Genomic DNA, 21,584 nt, shown 5'->3' with positions numbered 1-21,584 from the left:
AATAAATACAAACAAACCAGCCCAGTAGGACAAAGCAATCTGTCCTCCCAAGACAACAGTGAGATGCACAATATGTACTAACAATATCTAATTTATGTGCACACTATACAACTCTACAACTGTCGCACGCTGTACATCAGTGGCAATGCTAATCTTTGTTTGCTCCTGGCTATAAAGTTGAATTATTGTTATTTCTGTTATTTAGAAAGTAGCACCATTTAGGCAGTGCTCCACATTAACCCATTTAAGTCCACACAGTGCCTTTTTTTAAATCAAGTATTACAGGTCAATATAATAGAAGTACAGAGTGTACAGAAGTAAAAACACAGTTCACTTAAAACAAGGTGTTTGTCAATGGTAGAAAAACAAACAAAAAATAGGATAAAATAATAATAATATACATGACATTTTCACTGTGCAATAGCATTCCATCAAAAAGTCAGTGAACATACAGGAAAGAAAATAAAGTAGAAATATTATATATAATGGGAATTCACCCACCGAGGGGCCCACACAGTGCCTTTTAAAGATAGCATCAGTCTTATGATATCCCTAAGGATTGGCAGCCACACCAGCTATATGCACCTGGTGCTGGGCTGTTATATAACTCCAAAGAGATGAACAGTAACTGTGAGCCTGTAAAGAGGGCAGAGAGAGGATTCTTTTACTGACTGTTGGAATTTAATTGAACTGATATACAGTAGTTATTTCTCCCCCTCTTGTATCCATTGTTTGTGCTCCAAACATGACTCTTCTAGGAGACTGTTTACTGTCAACGTGTAGCCTACCGGTTTCCATAACACTGATATCCTATCTCAGTGGTTCCCAAACTGTGGGGTTATTCAGACTTGATCGCTGCTCTACAAATTTGCAGAGCCCTGCAGTCAGGAATACGCTGCCACCAATAAAAACATGTAAATTGTCCAGCTTGTGATAATTAACAGGACCAGCGATTAGCTGCAAATCCATTCACCATTGAATGATTTTTCCAGTATGTGCAGTCTGTGCATAACCCAGGACTTACTTGGTGGCTTCGATAAAAACAGTCAGATTGGGACTGGATCTGATGTCACACACCTCCTACAACGCCTGGGCACGCCTGCATTTTCACTGACACTCCCAGAAAACGTCCGGGTAGACACCGGCTTTCTGTAAATCTACTTGCTACGGTCAGCGAATCAAAACATTTGCAGGATTTTATTGCAGGATGGCCTTGCACATGTGCGCTATGATCCGTACCCATGCGTAATCTATCGATAAATGCCCGGCCTGCAAAATTGCACCCATGTGTTCAGGTATCAATAACCCCATGTGCCAAGGCATCCTTGGGTGCTTTCAGCGGTGCCCCGGGTTAATGGTCTAAGAGCAAATCACAATTATTTATTGTAAAAGTGATAGGCAAAACCAGTGCTAATGCTGCTCTTCACCTCGGTGGGTGAATTCAAGTGTATTGCATGCAGGCAGCCACTGGTGCTGACATTACTGCAATACTGTTATGTCATTTTGATGGAATGGGAACTAGTTTATTATACAAAAGAAAAAAGGATGCCTAATATCGCAATTTATTTTAAACAACAGGAAAATAAATAGTATTTAGGGGTTTATATCATCTTCATATTATGAATCTTAGTATCCTGAAGACTTCTCCAGGCTTTTCAATAAGATTCATTGAGACTGTTACTCCTGGAGATCTGTGTCAGCATCATTACAGATAACATTAATAAGCTCATTAAACCCTGCCTCATTCTCAGCATTTATTCATACCCAGAGACAACCTCTTCTGCAATAATAGGTAACCTCAACTAAGCTGTGTTTACAAAAAAAAATAGAATTATAATAATAATAATAAAAAAACACTATGGGCCCAATTCAGTCCTGATCACTGGTGTGCAAATTTGCACAGCATCCAATTTTTGATATACTGCGATATAAGCTTTCTCCACTGACCTCCCATACAAAAAGATAAGGTTTTACTATTTATATATACTGGCTGAGGTACCCAGCGTTGCTCAGGTTTGGTTGTGCAATTAGCATTACTTGAACTTTATCCAAATCCATCAAGTGGAAAACCCTGAAAATGCTTGCCATGCCCATGGTGTGCCCGGTTAACACCGCTCTGTGGTTGGCTCCCGGATCTAAATTGTTTTTGTTAAACCCCATGTCCTCTACCCCGTCTATGTCATGCAACTTTGCCATATCTTGCTTCCTTGACTCACTTTGTGTAGTAACTGGACCCCTTTTTGGGCCCCCGGGGTCGAAATTCTGCACCCAATCAAGACACCTTGCATTGGCTTTGTCCAAATAGGTCCAACAGTGTCCAAATGCATATGGGACAAGGACAAATAACAGATGACGTATTGATGCCCCCGCCTACAATGGCCCGTCCATTGATTTGTGAATAGAATTGTTGAGATTGATACTAACTAGAAATTATTTTTTGTTTGAGGGGAAGTTCTTTTTGCAGGTGGCAGGCTGCTCCATGGGGTCGGCAGTGGCCCCGTCGTATGCCAATATCTTTTTGCACCACATTGAGCAACAACAGTTTTTCATTAATGGCCATCGTCGGTCAGAGGTAATTGCTTACCGCAGGTTCATTGACGACCTGCTGGTTGTTTGGACAGGGGAACCTGAATGTCTGGTGGATTTATGGGAAATGCACAATCTCTCCCCTGGTGTAGTTAAATTCACAAACAATATTGATAGGGTGAGTGTACAATTTCTAGATGTGCAGACTACAGTAGAACAGGGTTGTTTCAAAATGTCACTATATGTAAAAAAAAGACAGATAGGAACACCATTTTACGAAATGATAGTTTCCCCCCGGCCCCCTTACAAAAAGGTTTAACATATTCCCAACTACTAAGAGTTAAAGGATCATCTCTGAACTAGCAGTGTTAGAACCAGCCTTAGAGCCAATCATGTCCAAGTTTGAAGAATGAGGGTATCCTAGGCCCGAATTGGAAGCCCTAAAATTAAACGTGAATGAGATCCCTTGCCAACAGTTATTGGAGCATAGAAAAGAGTCTGGTAACAAAATGGAGAAAAGGATACCATGGGTAAATAGATTTTCTGCCTGCTCTAAAGATAACATAACATAAAAAAGTTATGGCTGATGATAGCTTCAGCCAAGGAAATGCCTTTGTTAAAGGATACACGTCTACTCCTCAGTTTCACCCGTAGGAGGAATTTAAAGGACCATTTTCTGTCTAAGAAAAATGGCTGCCATAGATGTTTGGGGTGCACAACCTGCCGAGGTATGAATGTCAGCAGTACATTTGCACACCCCCATTCTGGCAGGATAATTCCTATTAAACATCCTTTGACTTGTAGCTCAGTTTATATGGTATACATTCTTACCTGTCCATGTGGCCTGACCTATGTGGGGAAGACCGAGTGCACCTTTACGGAGCGCATGGCCCTGCATAGGTCAGGCATACATGCAGCACTGACACAGGGGTCATATGACCAACCTGTGCCTCGCCACTGCTTAGCCCAGAGTCACAGTGTAGCAAACATTAAGTCTATGATCATAGACCATATTTCCCCAAGCATTAGGGGTGGTAATAGGAATATAATTAGTGTTACAATGTGAAAGCAGATGGATCTTTTGGTTGGACACCCTGGCGCCAAGGAAGTTTGAGGAGGAGCAATTTGTCATCAGTCTCCTAATTCTGATACATATTGTATATTTCACATGTATATATATACACATTTCTGCCTCAATTATCCATGACCCCCTTCTTAACACTCATGAGATTTTTATATATATCTACACATTAACAATAACATCCACAAGCTGTCGCCATAAACAACATTTCACAAACCACCTATCTCTCTCTACTGCTTCTATTAGCTGTGACATTTCACTTAATCCAGGCCCCAGTTGCTTGCCCTGCTCGCAGACACCTAACTCTCAGTAATCCAGCTAACCTCATAAACATCAAATGCCTCCCTTCACCCCCAAACCACTAAAATGTGCGTTATGGAATGCACGCTCTGTTGGCAACAAATTAACATCCATCCACTACCACAAGAGTTTCTGAGAAATCCCAATGTGATATCATTAACACATTTTTTCATCATAAACCATGGTATAGAAGTTTTCAACTCGTACCAGAATGTTTTGTCTACTTGTTGTAGACCATAAGCGTTTGATTGAGGGAAATAAAGCATTCACCAATGGATCCCTTTTCCTCCTGCCTTGCCCATAATGTAGTGATAGACACTCAAAGGGATGAGAGAGATATTTATGGTGCAATACGTTTTAATAAAAACAGTGTACAGGATAAAATGACAACAGAGATAGGGTCATAGGACCCTCACCATAAGCTTTTGTCCACAAAGAAATGCAGACGTCTGGTGAGAGTCCACTTTCTTAACTCGCACAACTTACTGGACCAGCTTCAGTCAGGCTTTCGTGCCCAACACTCCACAGAGACAGCACTGACTAAAGTTGTGAATGATCTGGTCACTGCTAAGTCTAAAGGCCACTATTCACTACTAATTCTTCTAGATCTCTCTGCTGCTTTTGAACCTGTTTACCACACACTTCTCATACAAACACTACAATCCCTAGGTCTTAAAGACACAGCCCTCTTTTGGTTTTCATCCTACCTATCTAACCGCTCCTTTAGTGTTCGTTTTTCTGATTCTACCTCCTCTTCGCTACATCTTTCAGTTGGAGCACCTCAGGGTTCAGTTTTAGGTCCTCTGCTTTTCTCAATCTATACCTCATCTCTTGGCAAAACTAATCAGTTCCTTTGGATTTCAGTATCATCTGTATGCGGATGATACTCAGCTCTACCTATTCTCCCCGGACCTGTCCCCATCTGTATTGAACCGTGTCTCTGAATGCCTTTCTGCTGTTTCATCCTGGATGTCATCTCGCCACCTCAAACTTAATATTTAAAAAACAAAATTAATTCTATTTCCACCAATAAATAGTAGTTACCAACCTGATATCTCTATTGCTGTTGAGAATATGACAATCACTCCTACCTCTCAAGCTCGCTGCCTAGGTGTTATCCTTGACTCTGAACTTTCATTTGTACCCCACATTCAATCTGTCTCAAAATCATGCACCTAAAAAAACATATTCAAAATTGACCCTTACCTTACACAAGACACTGCTAAAACTCTAATCCATGCTCTCATCATCTCACGCATTGATTATTGCAATAGTCTCCTTATTGGCCTTCCTCAATACAGACTCTCACCACTACAGTCCATCATGAATGCAGCTGCGAGGCTACTTTTCCTAGCCAGACGTTCATCATTTGCAAAGCTACTCTGTCAGTCACTTCATTGGTTACCTGTATTGTACCGTATTCTACAAAATTATTTTATGTGAAACACAAAGCCAAAAACCAAAGTACACCAACATACATATCTTCTCTTATGTCAAAATATCTTCCAAAACGACCTCTACGCTCCTCCCAAGATCTGTGGCTCTCATCCACACTCATTACTCACTCCCATTCCTGATTGCAGTACTTTCTTCGGGCTGCACCCACTCTGTGGAATACCCTCCCAAGCACATTAAGACTCCAGTCTCCAAACCTATAAGCGTTCCCTGAAAACTTATCTCTTCAGGCAAGCATGGGACCCGCTAATTCCGACCCCCGACCCGGTTCCAACGGCTGTCAGTCCCCCCTCCTGCATCACAGAAGCTTGAGGCCTTCAATCTGATACCAGGCTGATCCATATGGGTTCATATGTTCTAGAGATATTGCGGGTAAACTGATTATTTCATTTATGAAATGTAATTTCATGGCTGTTCATGTTGTTTGAGGACAGATTTCTCTGGAACCAAATGGCCCAGTTTCACGGGACCAAAATCAATCGAAGCCCACATGTAAATGGGTCAGTTGGTTCCAGAGATATAGCTGGTTGCTTAAAGGGGGGGAGGGTTTTCTTTCCCCCTCACACCAGAAAATGCAGGTTGGTGTAAAACGGGCCAGCCCGGGAATATCCCTGCATGATCCTGGGACCATATTCCCAGGTAAGTCCCTGCATTTTCTGGTGTGAAAGGGTATTATTTCAAATAGCTGGGACCTGCAGTGCTCTGAATACAGCCGGGCAGCCCCCTGCTCTCTGCCCGGCGGTCAATGGCTGTAATTTCTGCCTGACGGCAGCTGTCCCGCAGTTACCGCGAGCATGTATTCCCCTTTGGTAATGAGCATGTAATCCCACATGGCAATGAGCATGGAAAGCCTGGCAATGAGCATGGAACCCCTGGCAATGAGCGTGTAGGTAAGCAGCACTTATGTAGCATCTTTTTAAATAGGCATTATGGTGTTTGGCATAATGCGTAATGGACATTATGGTGTGTGGCTTAACATGTAATGGGCATTATCATGTAATTTTTTTATGCGCGCCTTTGGCGTGCAATGCCCTGTTTATGAAGCATATTGTGCATTATTGCTCAATCTGTTTGGTATAGTGTGTATTTTGGCTCAATCCATGTGGCAAAATGTGAATTTTGCATTAATATGTGTGGCATAACGTGAATTTTGACTCAATCCATGTGCCATGGTGTGAATTTTGGCTCAGTCGGCTTGAATTTTGGCTCATTCCATGTGGCATAATGTGTAAGAGGCAAGTACAGTATAAGGGGGTTTCTTATTGTGTTGCATGATTTGTATAAGCGGTATATGGTGTGGCAAACTTAGGTGACCACATAAAAGGTGCTGAAATGTTGTCTACCAAGTTTTGGCTTTCAGTATTTTTTTTATGACTGGAATGCCATCTCACCCCGTAAGTATCTAAGGACATCGACGTCTTGCGGGTGCACCTTTAGAGGGCACCCGCCAATATATCTCCCTGCATTTTTCCTACGCCAGCCCCCTGCCTTTTCCAGGCATATATAATTAGTTGAAAGTATTTACATAAATAGAGAGACATCCATGAGCAGACCACCCAAACAGAACACTGGTCATGCCTCCCACATTATTAGGTGCTGGCCACAACCCCTATTATTGCGCATAATAGGCCCTTGATCATTTTTAGCTCCAGGCCCATTTAGACCTTAATCTGGCACTGTATACTTGCACCTAGTATTTATATATTTGTATATGTAAGAACAGCTGAATGTATCGTAGAGATCAGATAGTGTGTACAGATAATACAAGCCTACAGCTTTGTTGATATATACAACATTACTCTAGATGGAGAGATTTTCACTTTATAACTTACGTCAAGAACACAAACTGCATAAATTCCAGTTGTTTATAAACAAAGGGATCAAAATCTAGGATACAATTATGGTTTAAAATGGATACTGTTCCTGTTCCGTGTTCTCTATAACTAGTCTTGTTACTGCCATATGATTCAGCAGACAGCTGTCCTCATGGCCTACACACAGTGCTATTTTTCTAGAATGTGTCCTAGAACTACTGGATGCAACAGAGCTCTGTGTGTTGTAGGTGTTTGGTATTGGTGCATAACCATTGTCTTTATATATATATATATATATATATATATATATATAGTATGCAGGATAGGCGGCACTCGTACCAGGACTTGGAATAATAAATGACAGACACGCTAAGTGTGGTCAACGTTTCAATTCTTTAGTGTAGAATTTTCATCAGAGAGAGAGAGAGAAGGAAGGTCCGGCACTCCCAGTAACGCTGTCACTCTGCGATCGGTGCCTTCACTGCAAGTGGATGCTGTGATAATCAGACGTAGGTGCGGCACTCACGATCAATCATGCAATGAGTTATACGCTGCCACAAAGGTTCGATCAACGTTTCAAAACTTTAATGTTTTGTCATCAGGAACAATGTCCTGATGACAAAACATTAAAGTTTTGAAACGTTGATCGAACCTTTGTGGCAGCGTATAACTCATTGCATGATTGATCGTGAGTGCCGCACCTACGTCTGATTATATATATATATATATATATATATATATATATATATATATATATATATAGGATGCTTGTATGAGCCGGCACTCCTTGTGTGAAGATAGCTGCCCAGGTGCCTCCAATGGAAATGGGTACAAGTAGAAAAAACGATGCGGCACTCAAAGGGTCTTCATATAAGTATATATATTCAAAAGGTTGCTCAGAAATGTACAAACAGCATGTTTCAATGCCGATATTGGCATTTTTCTCAAGGGCCCATGCAATGCTGAAGCAGTTCCATTATATATAATTGTCAACGTTTGGGCTGTGTGGGTGGTGTTCTTATAAATCGCTCATAGGCAATAATATTGGGTCTGGTACACAGAAATATTATTGCCATGTGGAGTGAATATAGTACACTGTGGACCAAATTCATCATGAGTTGTAGTTGCGAGAATTCATAAAAAAACTACAACTACTTCCACGAGCAGGATCATCACAGGGCAAAGCAGCCCAGCATGTTGGGTCATTCCAAGCGATGGGATTGTAAAATTTTGCAATTTTATATGAAACAATTCAAATGCTTTGCTAGACAGGTATGTACCTTTAGAGGAGCCCGCTGCCTGTGCAGCCCAGCTCCCACTTAGATATGCATGAATGTGGATATCTTAGAGGGACATACAGTATATATTAAACTGATTTTGAGGGAACTCTCCACAACACAGACATTTTCAAGGATTATCCCGATGTCTTCAATATCTGCTGTGGTCACCCCATTTCCTCGTGTCACTCAACAGCTGCCCCAGTCATACACACCAAAGAAAATTCAGGAAAATAGGAACAATGGTGGCCATAAGTCAATGTATTCTAAGCATCTGCTGGGAGTGGGACAGAGACTTTTTTGAGAATACAACCAGTTGTTTGTAAATAGTATCTCCCTGCTTGTTTCAATTCAGACTAAAGTTTCTAGAGATAGCCTAAAGCATTTCACAATTTAAAAAAAAAAAAAATTTCACCTCACAAAATCCTATAAAGGGTCATATAGGGCTAACTACCCTCCTTTGATCCGGGCCATTGAACAGAGTATTTATCGCTGGCCGACTTTTTTTCATTTCTCCCCAAAATACTGTACCTTTTCCAGATTCTCCCTGTGGCTGTCCATCACCAGGTCCTCTCATCGGTCCAATCGTCTTATGGCGTCCTGATGACAATGCTACACTGAGCATTGAAACGTTGCTGTGATTAAAACTGACTTTCCTTCGGGCCGGATAAATACGATCAAAATGAACATACTACCCCGGTTGTTATACCTATTCCAAACTATCCCAGTGATGGTCCCCACTTCCTTCCTCCGAACCATTCAGTCTCTATGCGGCAAATTTATATGGTCGAACAAATCTCCCAGACTAAATAGAACCTGCCTCGCGAAGTCCTCGTCCAATGGAGGTCTAGGCCTCCCTATGTTTGAACGCTACTTCCAGGCTACGCAACTGAGCCACGTGGTAGCATGGCACACGCGGGCGGGTAGCAAGAAATGGGTGGCTTTGGAAAGTGAAATGGTGGATTATCATTCGGTTTGCTCCCTCCCCTGGCTACCGCCGAAACTTAGACCAGCCTCGGTACTAGAAACTCCCGGTGTCCACTCGGTGTTAAAGACATGGGACCACCTAAATAAGAAACTACAGTTGGCACCTTATCCATCCCCTCTCACCCCCATATGGCGACACCCAGACTTCCCCCTAGGATGCATGTCACCATACTCACAACCCTGGATCTCGGCGGGTATCACCCGACTCTCACATATAACAGGGGAATTTGCCCCCCAAAACTTTGCAGCACTTTGCGAAAAATATGACAACCAGCACCTTAGGCATTTCGACTACCTCCAGATATCAAGCTTTGTCAACTCCCTCCTCAAAACTACCAAACCTAGATCACCGCTTCCCTTTGAACGGTTCTGTATGTACAACCCAGAAAGAAGAGGAGCTATTTCATTTCTATACTCCCTTCTGGCAGACAAACCCCCAGCTAAAGAACCTTTTGAAATCGCATGGGAAAAAGATCTAGGCGTAACTCTTGAGGAAGAAGAATGGTCAGAGATAAAAACACTAGTAGCTAAATCCTCAATTAACTCAAACATCAAGGAAAACGCCTACAAAGTCTATTCTAGATGGTACATGGTTCCCACAGTAATACACCGTATATTTCCTTCCAGTCCAGATCAGTGTTGGCGGAACTGTGGTTCACAAGGTACATTTATACACACGTGGTGGGAATGCCCCCAAATTAGCTCCTACTGGGATGAAATTTTCTCTCTCATGGGTACGATATTCGATTCCTCGATCCCTAAATGCCCCCTGTCGGCTCTGCTTTGCAGACCAGTGGAGGGGTCTGTAAACCATAAAAGCAAGCTATGTGGCCAAATTCTTAACTCCAGATTGATTGCAACAAACTGGAAACAAACCGCTGCTCCTTCCATTCAGTCTGTAATTAACAAAGTTTGGTTTGCAGCCTCCATGGAGTATATCACTGCGCTGCTACATGATTCGGTAGGGAAATTCGTGTCAACATGGACCCCTTGGTACACACACTTTCAGAGGCAAATCCCAGGTGGGGTGTAGTCGCTGGTTCTAGTCCGCCGCTCCGCCATTGACCCTCGACAAAAGGAATCTGTTACATACGCATGTTAGTGAAACCCCCCCCCTCCCCTTCCCCATCTTGCTACCTCTCCTTCCTTTCCCCCCTCTGTTCTTTACCCCTCTTACACGCTCTATTGTTATTGACTCACCAATTGTTAGTAAACCTATTATAAAAACAAAAAATGACAGTGGTTGACACATCAGTTTGACCTAGTTTAGTGCAAAATATATCAGTATCTGTTCTCACTAGAAAGTCGGGTATAGCACTGTACCGTTGTTTGATTTTTCTTGCTGTGTCGTTTGCCACTGTAAAAATAAAGAGTTTAAAGAAAAAAAAAACTGACTTTCCTTTGGACGGAGTGCTGCTTATTTATCATTGTTTATATACAAATATGTACGATGTAATAGATAATATTACAGAATATTACACTCTAGTTACAGCTAGCCTTAATAATTTATTCAAATTATACATTTTGTTCATGGTCATTACTGCAGTATAGATACACTTCATTTTGCTTAAAGTTAAGAAGATTAAACTAAGGCCATAATGGTAATTAACATTATGTATGTATGGTGATGATAGTGCTTATTTTGTCTAAAACTCTTCTAACAAAGTATTTGCAAATAGATCATTTTCTGTAAGGGCACAGACAGCATATTGTAAATATGGAATGTAGTGTAACATAATTATAAGCTTTATTACAGAAAAGGGAGTAACCTGTGTATTGATGGCTACATTTGGCCAGCTAATTGGATGGTATATTAATATGGGCAGCTAATCCAGGGCAGGTGTAAGGCTACCCACATGCTAAGCAAAATGTAAACTGCACACTGCCACAAATACTTTGCAGCCCCTCAAATGAAAGTGTGGAGGTAGCTTCTTAGAAGTTCCACAGCCACCACCTGCATTAAGTAAAATGATGTCTTCCTCATAGATACCCTTCGTTTTGTGATAGGCAGATTTGGTGATTTGATTTTATTGATATAAGGCTCACTGGTCGGTAGTTGTTTGTGTTCACGCCTTGCTTCCACTTTTGGGCAGTGGTACTACATCTGCTCTTTTCCAGTCCTCTGGAGTTATTCCTGTAGCTAGTGACTATAATAATTTAATAATTGTGTTAATGGCACTACCAGCACCCCTTTAAGTTAATCTAGTATCCTTTGATATAAGCCACCTGGTCCCATTGATTTATACACTTTTAGATAGTTGTTAGGACTTTATCCTCTGTAAATATACCTATTTCATTTTTCTGAATATCCCTGCAATGGAACGATGGCCCCTTGATGATCTGCTATTACCTTTTCTCCCTCAACAAGAGTCCCACTCTCTGTCTTTAGTCTTTGTTTTTCTCTTTTTACTTATATACCTTAATTCCATTAGATATATTCTCCAACCTGGAAGAAGTCTACAATGTCTGGGTAGACAGTTAATACGTTGACATAGACAAAAGGTTCACAAAGGAGTCATGTTAGGGTACACACTACACTTATTTGAGTTTCATGTACACAGGTGTCAACATTTACACCAAAACCTCATGTCAACTTTTGTTTGTTCAACATTTTGAATAAGTCTAAATCTGTAGATGGACCTTTGTCAGCCACTTCGGCCATATTTCGAAAAATTGGACGTAGAATGATAATGGCTGAATTTTCTTGCATCATTCCTGTGAGTGTAAAGCTACAGATTTAGGTTTGGTGGGAACAAAAATCTGTCAATACATAGGAGCATATAAAATGCAACTACTTGCTCTCAAATGCTGCAAAATGGCTGACTGCTTGGATAAATTTGTTAAGTCAAATGGCTTCAACTAATTTGTCTGAATGACCATGGTCTGTTTTCTAGTGGTTGGGAGCAAATGTTCTATTCTCATTTGCTTCCATATAGTACCAGATATGTGTTCCCACCAGAAAGATTGGACAGATACATTATTGTGTACAACTAAAAACAAATTCTCAAATTTATGGCCCTGCAGAACCGTATAATCAGAGTTATCCTGTTTTGTACAACCTCTCTGGAATTATCTGCCATCAGGAGATTTTTGCGAATTTTTTTAGTTGGGCTAGAAGGATCATAAGAATTTTGTGAACAGACGGCATGTAAACTGGTAATGGCTGCCCGGAATCCAAATTTGGGATTGGTTTGGTTTTCAACTGGACTGTAAAAATAGGCTTATTATACACATGAATTTGGTCTTTAATGGTTACCTGCAAAACTGCTTTAAATAGACAAAATAGTTGAATACACTTAAGACTATTGAGTAGAATTGTTTTTGTTTTTTTTGTGGAACACATGCATACAAAACCTAATTAGGTACATGCATTGCTGTCCTTAAGAGTAGTGATTTCTAGTTGTAGTGCAGGGTAGCTTGACAAACACATGTTGAAAAAAACAATAGTGGCTTGTGGGAAGAGCCTATGGAACCAACAAAATGATTATCTAGACATCCCGGAATACATTTTCCTGCCATACTCATGCCTGGCTCACACGCTCTTGCTTCTTTAATTTGCAAATATCTGCTGCCTACATCAAAATAGAACTGTCTTTATCTACTAAAATCAGTCAGGTGCTACATCATAGACTAATTTATGCAGCAGTCACCACACCCAAAACCATCTATTTTATTAACTTTAATTTGATAAGGCAGCACAAATGTACAAACATAAGAACAAACCATACACAAAGGGATTATATGAATAAGTACAGAATAAGTTGGGACCTTATTCTGGTCCATTCACTCTCCTGCGTGTTCGCACAGGGGAGTGATGGTGTAAGACTATGCATGCGCATAAACTGTTAAGCCCCCCATACATGGTCCGTTCATTGGATCCGTTCTATGCTTAAACAGCACACATCGTATCGGATCGCATCCCTAGTGCATGCAGTGTGCATGCACTGCGATCCGATATGATGTTTACCTAGTACAAAAAGTATGTGCAGCACATACTTTTTGTACCGTACTACGTGATGCGCGGGAGCGCGCATCGCATAGTACAGAATGGAGCCGGACACAACGGACCGTGTATGGGCTCCTTTATGTGCATGTGCAGCTGCTTGGTGCGAGCGGCCACGGGGAACTGATTATATGCCCGCTGTGCAGCGTTTGGTGCACTCACAAGGAATAGGAAATTGTACATTTAAACACACATGCCACCTTTACTTCCATATTCCTCCTGATATATCTTACCACTATCACATTCTGAAGCAGCTGCACCAGATTGTAACTTTGTACAAAGTTTGTAATTGTTTTTAGCATGACAAACTACTGCATCATGATCTATAGAAATAGCTGGTTACTAGCTGCACCCATTTTTTTAAATGCTTAGTAAACATTTTTGTTCTAAAGCTTGCTTGGACACTTTACTAATAGTTACTGTAAATAACCTGCTTACTGTTGTGCCACAGCACAAAAAAACCCAAAGCAAAACCAAAAAATCGGTAAGCACATAGGGCTGTAGACCAAATGATGGGATTTAATTAGCTACAGTCATTTATAGCAGCTAATGGATTTTGGCAAGGCTATCCAATTAGGCCAACACGTAGCACATATTGTTGCAATAACACGTGATTGGAACCTTATCCTGGACTTCATGTGCTATTGTGCAATAACAGGATATTTTTCTTCCCGGGGGGAAAAAACGGTCTATAATTACGCCCCAAAAATGTGTTGATGGTGAAAGTTAATGTAGCATATCTGATACCAACCTGAGATGTATGTGTAGCAGTTGGAAAGGTTTATATCTTCTGAAGGACAGTCATCATCACAGATAAAAAGTATTTAAAATTAGGGGAGAGGCAATGTAAAGTCACTTTTTCAGTACAGTGTACAGGAAATATGAATTGTAAAGCTACAATATGTATGGAATTTGTGCACATTATGCATTTTATTAAACACCCCTTGCCAGCTGTAAGGCATACCTCCCAACTGTCCCACTTTCTGCAGGGGGTGCTGGACGGGTTCTCTACAGCAGGGATCCCGACTGTTAAAACACAGACAGACGGGTTCCCGATGGCCACTGGCTATTCTCCCTTCGGGGAGTCCACGATCCCCATGAGGGAGAATAGAATAGGTGCCCACAAGGGGCTTTGTTGCGCTCGTCATGCTCCCTGAGTCCGGCCAGTCGGGATAATGACTGTCGGAACCCTATACTACACCCTTTCGCAGGAATGTCTCTCTTTTGAGGACATTTCTGCATCCCGCCCGGAGCCAGCAGTGTCCCATTGCAGGGGCGGGGGGCAGTTGGGAGTCCCCCCTGTCACCCTTGAAGACACTGTGCACATGCCCCACAGCGATGAAATGGGATAGTGGCCTCGTGGGTGATTAGAGTACAGGCCACGCCCCTTCAAGCTAAGACATGCCCCTAAAATTTCCGGCCATCCCTCCTCAATGTTGGAAGGTATGTGTAAGGTAAAATGTTATGTGCCATGGCCAACTAACGCAGTTACACCTCATATCACCTCTAATTGATTTGCACACGTTATCTATGCTTTATCCATAAAACTTCAAATACATTTTTGGAACATTAATGTCCAACCCATGCATCTATCTATGAAGTAAAAGGCTAACTAATCCTCACCTCTGAGGTGAAGTACCCCCACTGACCACTAGACGGACCAAAGTACTCCTTTATAAAGCTCAAAGTGAAAGTAAAACTGGTTGCAGCTTAAGGTGAAAGTACACTAGAAGTAGTCATTTTGAAACTTTACCACTGATTACTTGCCATCGAAAAATCACTCACTTCGAGCAAAACATACTGTACTTTTCTCCCAGTGCTACATCAATATTTCCTACTTGAATTGTTCTGCCCCTCTCCCAGACTAGTGTGCATTCTAGGATATCCCCCCCCCCCCCCCCACCACTGAGGATATTTTACCTCTGAATGCGCCAAAAATGGGTAATGGCCTACCCTTATTACTATCAGTCTGGAATGTGCCCAGCCTTCATCTACACCACCACCCAACATGCCCCCTACATATATACCTGTAGGAGGAGTGATCGCTGATCAGCCTGTTTATAGGAAGTTGAGCTTGTATGTTAATGGATCCTCTTCTCAGGAATCTTCTGCCATCTGTCCGCTATAGCGGTCCCTAGTGCCCGACCACCCAGCCACTTCCAGTCTCCACAAATATATGAGCTGATCATGGCTATGCCACAGGGAGGTCTTCCATCTTGAATACTAGTACTTGGACACAAACAGGGGGCTGGGTTTGCCTCAGCAAGCAAAGGCTAACCCAGTTCTTCTTTCTTTTTTTTTTTTCAAATTATTTTTATTCAGGATTGAGCATCATAATATTACAAACAATAAAACATATTTGTTACAATAAGGAGTAATAATATTATTTGGGTCGCATTAAAATATATTACAGTTCCTATTCGTTCCTTTGACATGCGAACAAACAATAATAACTTGGATGAACATGTTCCGGAGGTCCCTCAAACTCCGTAATAATTATCGGCCTGTTGGAAGATCTATGGGGGCGCCTCCCAAGAGATTCCTAGTTTCATACCATTGTGTGGATCTAAACCAGTCCTTCTTTCTATCGCCAGATACTTATGCATCCACAGACCGACTTCAGGAAGAGGGAAAAAATTCAGCAAAAATTCACCAAGAAGTGGGATGCTGTGGACACACTGTGGGCAAGTGGGACACATCCACATGTCAGCTCACAAAAAAACAGCTTCTTTTATGTATTGCCCTGGTCCAGAAATTACCTCTATGGTCAACACTTCTACCTGTATTACCTACGAGCTGACCTGCCCGGCGTTGCCCGGGATAAACTTGCGTTTTTTTTATTTCCAAAATTGCTGTAAAATTTCATCTTATGCTGTGCCAAAGACCTAAAGGAGCCCATACACGGTCCGTTGTGTATGGCTCCGTTCTGTACTATGCGATGCGCGCTCCCGCGCATCACATAGTACGGTACAAAAAGTATGTGCTGCACATACTTTTTGTACTAGCTATACATCGGATCGGATTGCAGTGCATGCACACTGCATGCACTAGGGATGCGTTCCGATGTGTGCTGTTTAAGCACACAACGGATCCGATTAACGGATTTAGATTGTAATTTGGTAAAGCCTCCACTATAATGTTAGAATGTGTTTGCATTGATGACAGCAATGAAATCACATGTGGTGTTATTGTTTAAAACACACCACTCCTGACTTGATAGCTTGTGTGTGTTGATGACTTCCACATCCACTCCTGAGATTTAGTACCTACAGTATGACATACCCTCCAACATCTGAGGTCAGAAATCGGTATAAAATCAGAAAGGGGCATGGCCTTGGAAAAAGTGGCATGGCCACACCTCCATTTCTATACTTTTAATGGTACAGTTTCTAGGGTATGTAATTACAGGCGCTGAGTGCATGGAGACCAGGGTGAAAAAATTCACTGCTCCCTGCCACAGAGTTGTTGCAGCAGTCTCTGATGTCTGGCATCTCTACCAACAGTGGGGCAGCCCCTGAGTGCGGTAGCAGGTCTGCGGGCCCGGCCACGTGATGTCACGACGCAACACACGCTACCCAGACCCCTGGAAATGGGTGCAATGGCCCAAATTCTTCCCTACACCGACTGGACCAATCCACCGATGCAGCCATTGCAAACATCAACAGGTGCATTGATAATGGTTGGTCGATTGTCATGAGCGCTGCCTGTGTTTGTTTGAATGTTATGAGTGTAAGAACTTTAAGAATAAGATTGAGAAGAAGATTTGCCTAGTTAAAGTGTACAATTTAATCAATAAATCGTGAAAAAAATCTAGGTGTACATAGAAATACAATCAAGAAATGAAAGTAGGATTAAAAATAAGTTCTGATTCAAACTGATATTTTTTCGGATGGGGTGGGTTTGTGAAACAAACCTATAGATGGGGGGGGGGGGGTGTATTGTGGGCTTAATTGGTGTTTGGTACACCTACAGGGGGTCCCCAATTGATGGAAAATTTTCACTACAGTGTCACAGTGTCTCCAAGTAAGCCCACAATATCCATACCCCCTCACCTATAGATTTGTTTTGCAACCCACTGCCATCCAATCAATAATCATTTTGAATCAGAACTTATTTTTTAATCCTACTTTCATTTCTTGATTGTATTTCTATGTACACCTATATTTTTTCATGATTCAGTAAATTGTACACTTTATTGTGACAAATCTCTTAAGGCCCATACACACTGGGCGACTTTGAGCTGAAAGACGCTCAAAACTGCCTGTTTGAGCGGCTTTCAGCTCGAAGCCACCCAGTGTGTATGCCCCAGAGGTGAGCGCTCCCACATCATCGCCGGGAAAGCCGCTCATCTGCTGGTAATACCAGCAGATGAGCGGCATTAAGGACGGCTTTGCATAGCTCTGCGCTATGCAAAGCCGTCCTCCCCCCTCCGTGGGCGCCGGGCACTGGGAAAGCCGCTCAGTGTGTGTGCACTGGGTTGCTTTCCCCGCAGCGATGATTGACATAAACGCCCAGTGTGTATGGACCGTTAGTCTTATGGGCCCCACAAACAGCACAATTTTCAGGCATTTTCTGGTCGATTTTAACAAATCACTCAAAAAATCCCTAAAACCGCATGTAAATCGCTGTGTATATAGCTCACACAGTGATTTACATGCGCGCCCCCGCCGTTCTGAATCTGTCCGAGATTCAGAACGGACCCACCGTACAATTCAGAGCAGTCGCTCAGAAAGCTCCTGCATGTGTGGTTGCGGGCAGATGAGCAGGGCCGAGCGACTGCGGACGCCACAGACCCGCCGCCACCCCCTGACCCCCCTCCCCCACCAGCAGGAACACCCATCGCCACCCCCACCACCAAACCCCACCTTACCTCTCCTCTCGGCGGAATCGGGAGAGGTTTAATTTTTTTTTTCAAATTTCAAAATGGCCGCGGCCAGCCAATCACGGCTCGCCGCGTCATTGCCCTGCCCCCTAGAGCTGGCTATATTAGCCAGCTCAAGACAGGGTAGGGGCAGTCAGTTCGACGGCGGAGAAGAGAAGAGCTCCTGAAGTCCTGGAAGGCGTGGCCAATGCGCTTAAAAAGCTTAGGAGGTCCCCTGGTGAAGACGCTGCAGAAGTCCTGGGGGGGCAGGAGCCACCCTGGGTGAAGACAAAGATGCAGTCTAATAAAATGTGTTTGTGTTTTTCTTAAAGAAAACATTTAAAACCTGTGTTTGTGTTTTTATTTGAAGATTTCCTTTACAGGGGGGCTATAGGTACAGGCGGGCCTTTAATGCCCCACATGCTGGTACCTGTGGTTCTCCCAAGTGCCATCATGTGGGGCAGGCTTGCTGGGACCTGTTGTCCTACTGTAAAAAACAATATTACTGTTAAACAGTACTCTGCACCCACCGCCCAGGGGTGCAGGGGATAGCCCTGGGCTTCAGCCCAGGCGTGCCATGGAGAGGGGGGGGGGGCCTTATTTGTCCCCACCTCCCTAAAAACTCCCAGCCTGGGCTGACTAGTTAGGGTGGGTAATGCTTTGGCCACAGGAACCCATCAAGCGTGGCCCCTGGCTATGGCATTACACCCCCTGCTAGTGGAGCCTGGTGCTGGTCCCCAAAATACAGGGGACCCCTATTCATTTTGTCCCCCGTATTTTGGAAACCAGGGCCAACTCAAGAGCCTGGTGCTGGTCCCCAAAATCTGGGGGGCCCCACTCACTTTGTCCTCCATATATTGGGAACCAGGACCACTCAAAAAGCCTGGGGCTGGTCATTCCTGGGGGGGGGGGGGGGGGCATACTAGGGGGAGGTGAAAGAACACTTCTTAAAGAAGACATTATTTATGTGGTAGATGTCTATACCATAGAACATTTATTTATTTATTTTTGAGATGAAGCGCTTTACTCCACTTTCTGTGACAGTTGTGGCAGATTTGAAATCTCCCGTGCTGAATCTCCCATTATGAATCTCTGACACATTCTCTGTACTATTTTCAGGTGTGAATGTGGGTGTGTGTTGTACGGTTAGAGGTATGTTTTGTGCGTGTTGTGTGTATCTGTCCAATGTGTAAGGTGTGCTACCTATATATGTGTGTGTAGTGTGCTGTGTGTATCTGTGCAATGTTTAAATGTGTGTGTTTGGTGTGTTATGCTGTTTGTGGGTGTTGTAGTGAATGTGGGTGTGTATAGTACTGAGTGGTGTGTTATGTGTGTGTCGTTTGTATCTGTCCAATGTGTAAGTTGCGCTACATGTGTGTAGAGTGTTATGCGTATCCTGGCACATATTGTGCGTTTAAGTGTGTGTCTTGTACTGTTTTTTTGGGCATGTGTTGTAGTCAGTGGCAGTTTTTACGTATTGGCTGCAGCCCCCCCCAGGTAAAATCTGCCACTTCCTAAGGCCGGTTTCACACACTCCGGCTCCTGCCGGACGGTGAAATCCTGCACAGCCAGGGAGCCGTGCCGCACACATTAGTTGTGAATGGACACTATTGTGTCCATTCACACGGGACGGCCACAGCCGGATCCCGCCACTGGAAGGGACGGCTGCCGGGCTGTGGCCATCCCCTCCATGATAAACTACTGTGTGCGGCACGGCTCCCTGGCCGTGCGGGATTTCACCGTCCGGCAGGAGCCGGAGTGTGTGAAACCGGCCTTAGGAAGTGGCAGATTTTACCTGAGGGGGCTGCAGCCCATACGTAAAAACTGTCACTGACTACAACACACGCCCAAAAAAACAGTACAACACACAGAACACACACACTGCTCTGGTTACAATACGACTGGCAGAGACTTCCTATTTGAAGTAGGGAGGCCAATCTCGGGATCGGCGGGATCCCAGGATTTTGGCCTAAAATCGGCGGGATTTGAATCCCGGGATTAGTACCCAGTGTAAAATACACTCTTATTTTTAAAGCCGGGCAGCGCTAAGCACTAGTATATGGCTCAGATGCTGCACGGCTGAGTCTTCTCACCCTCCCTGCGGCGCCTCTGTTAGGGACAGGGATCTGTGCTGACAGACATGGCGACGGCCAGGCTGTGCAGCGTGAACCCTGGCATTACATCATGCTGCGCAGCCTGGCCGCCGCTATGCCTGTCAGTGCAGATCAGTGTTCTGAACCCAGAAGCCCGGCCACATGCCCGCTCTGCAGCCCGTCCACAGGAGACAGACTCCTGCCTCTGCCTATCACAACCGATGTAAGTGACTGCACTGACAGGGGGATGGGAGGATTGTCTGGGGTTGGTTTGGTAGGCATTTATAATGACATGTGCGGGGCGGGCAGTTTAGGGGACGGGGTCATTTTTTTATTAGAGAGGCCAATCCCGGGGATCCCGGGATTGAGCATTTTTCAATCCCGATTCCTGGGATTGAAAAAATGCCCGGGGATTGGCATCCCTAATTGGAAGTCCGACCTGCCAGACACCCAAGGCAGTTATATTAAGAGGTGTTCCCTCCCTCCGGGATGCATCTCTGTGCGCAAATGTGGGGCAGCCGCCAAAACGGGTCCAAAACGCCAGACTCTGCAAAGGCAGCCCATGGAGGCTTGGGCAAGCGCATGTGCAGTATGTATGAAGTTACTACACATGCGCTGGCCCCATTCAGGGGATCATCAGGTGCAGGAGCGTGGTGACAGCAGCGGAGGACGGCCTGCATTGTGGCAGCCCCCCTCTGCCAAAAGGATAAGAGCCGCCACTGGTTGTAGTGTATGTGAGTTTGTGTTGTACTGCATGTGGTGTATTATGTGTGTGTATCTGTCCAATGGTTAAGGTGCACTACATATATATGTTGCGTGCTATGTGTGTGCGTACATGTGTGGTATATGTATATCCTCAATTATTCCTAATTAAAGCCTTCACCATAATGTTAGAATGTGTCATCCATACTCAATGACAGCAATAAAATCAGGTGTGGAGTTGTTGCTTAGTCATCGGTTTCCCAGATCATCAATGAAGGTAAATTAAACCTTAGTGTTTTTTACATTTCTAAGTGAAACTTCGCAAAAACGGCTTTGGAGGTGTACACCACCGGGTCCAGATGTACCTTGTTGCTGAATTTAGTAGCTACAAGTGCCATGGTGTGTCCGCAATGCAACAGACACGCACACACACACACAAAAACACACTCTTGAACTTATTATAGAGATGCTCAATTCTACAGCTA

Source organism: Crinia signifera, chromosome 1 (assembly GCF_055691185.1).
Source record: "Crinia signifera chromosome 1, ASM5569118v1, whole genome shotgun sequence".
NCBI lineage: Eukaryota > Metazoa > Chordata > Amphibia > Anura > Myobatrachidae > Crinia > Crinia signifera.
The sequence above is the reverse complement of the archived record's forward strand: the minus strand, read 5'-3'. Positions refer to the sequence as shown.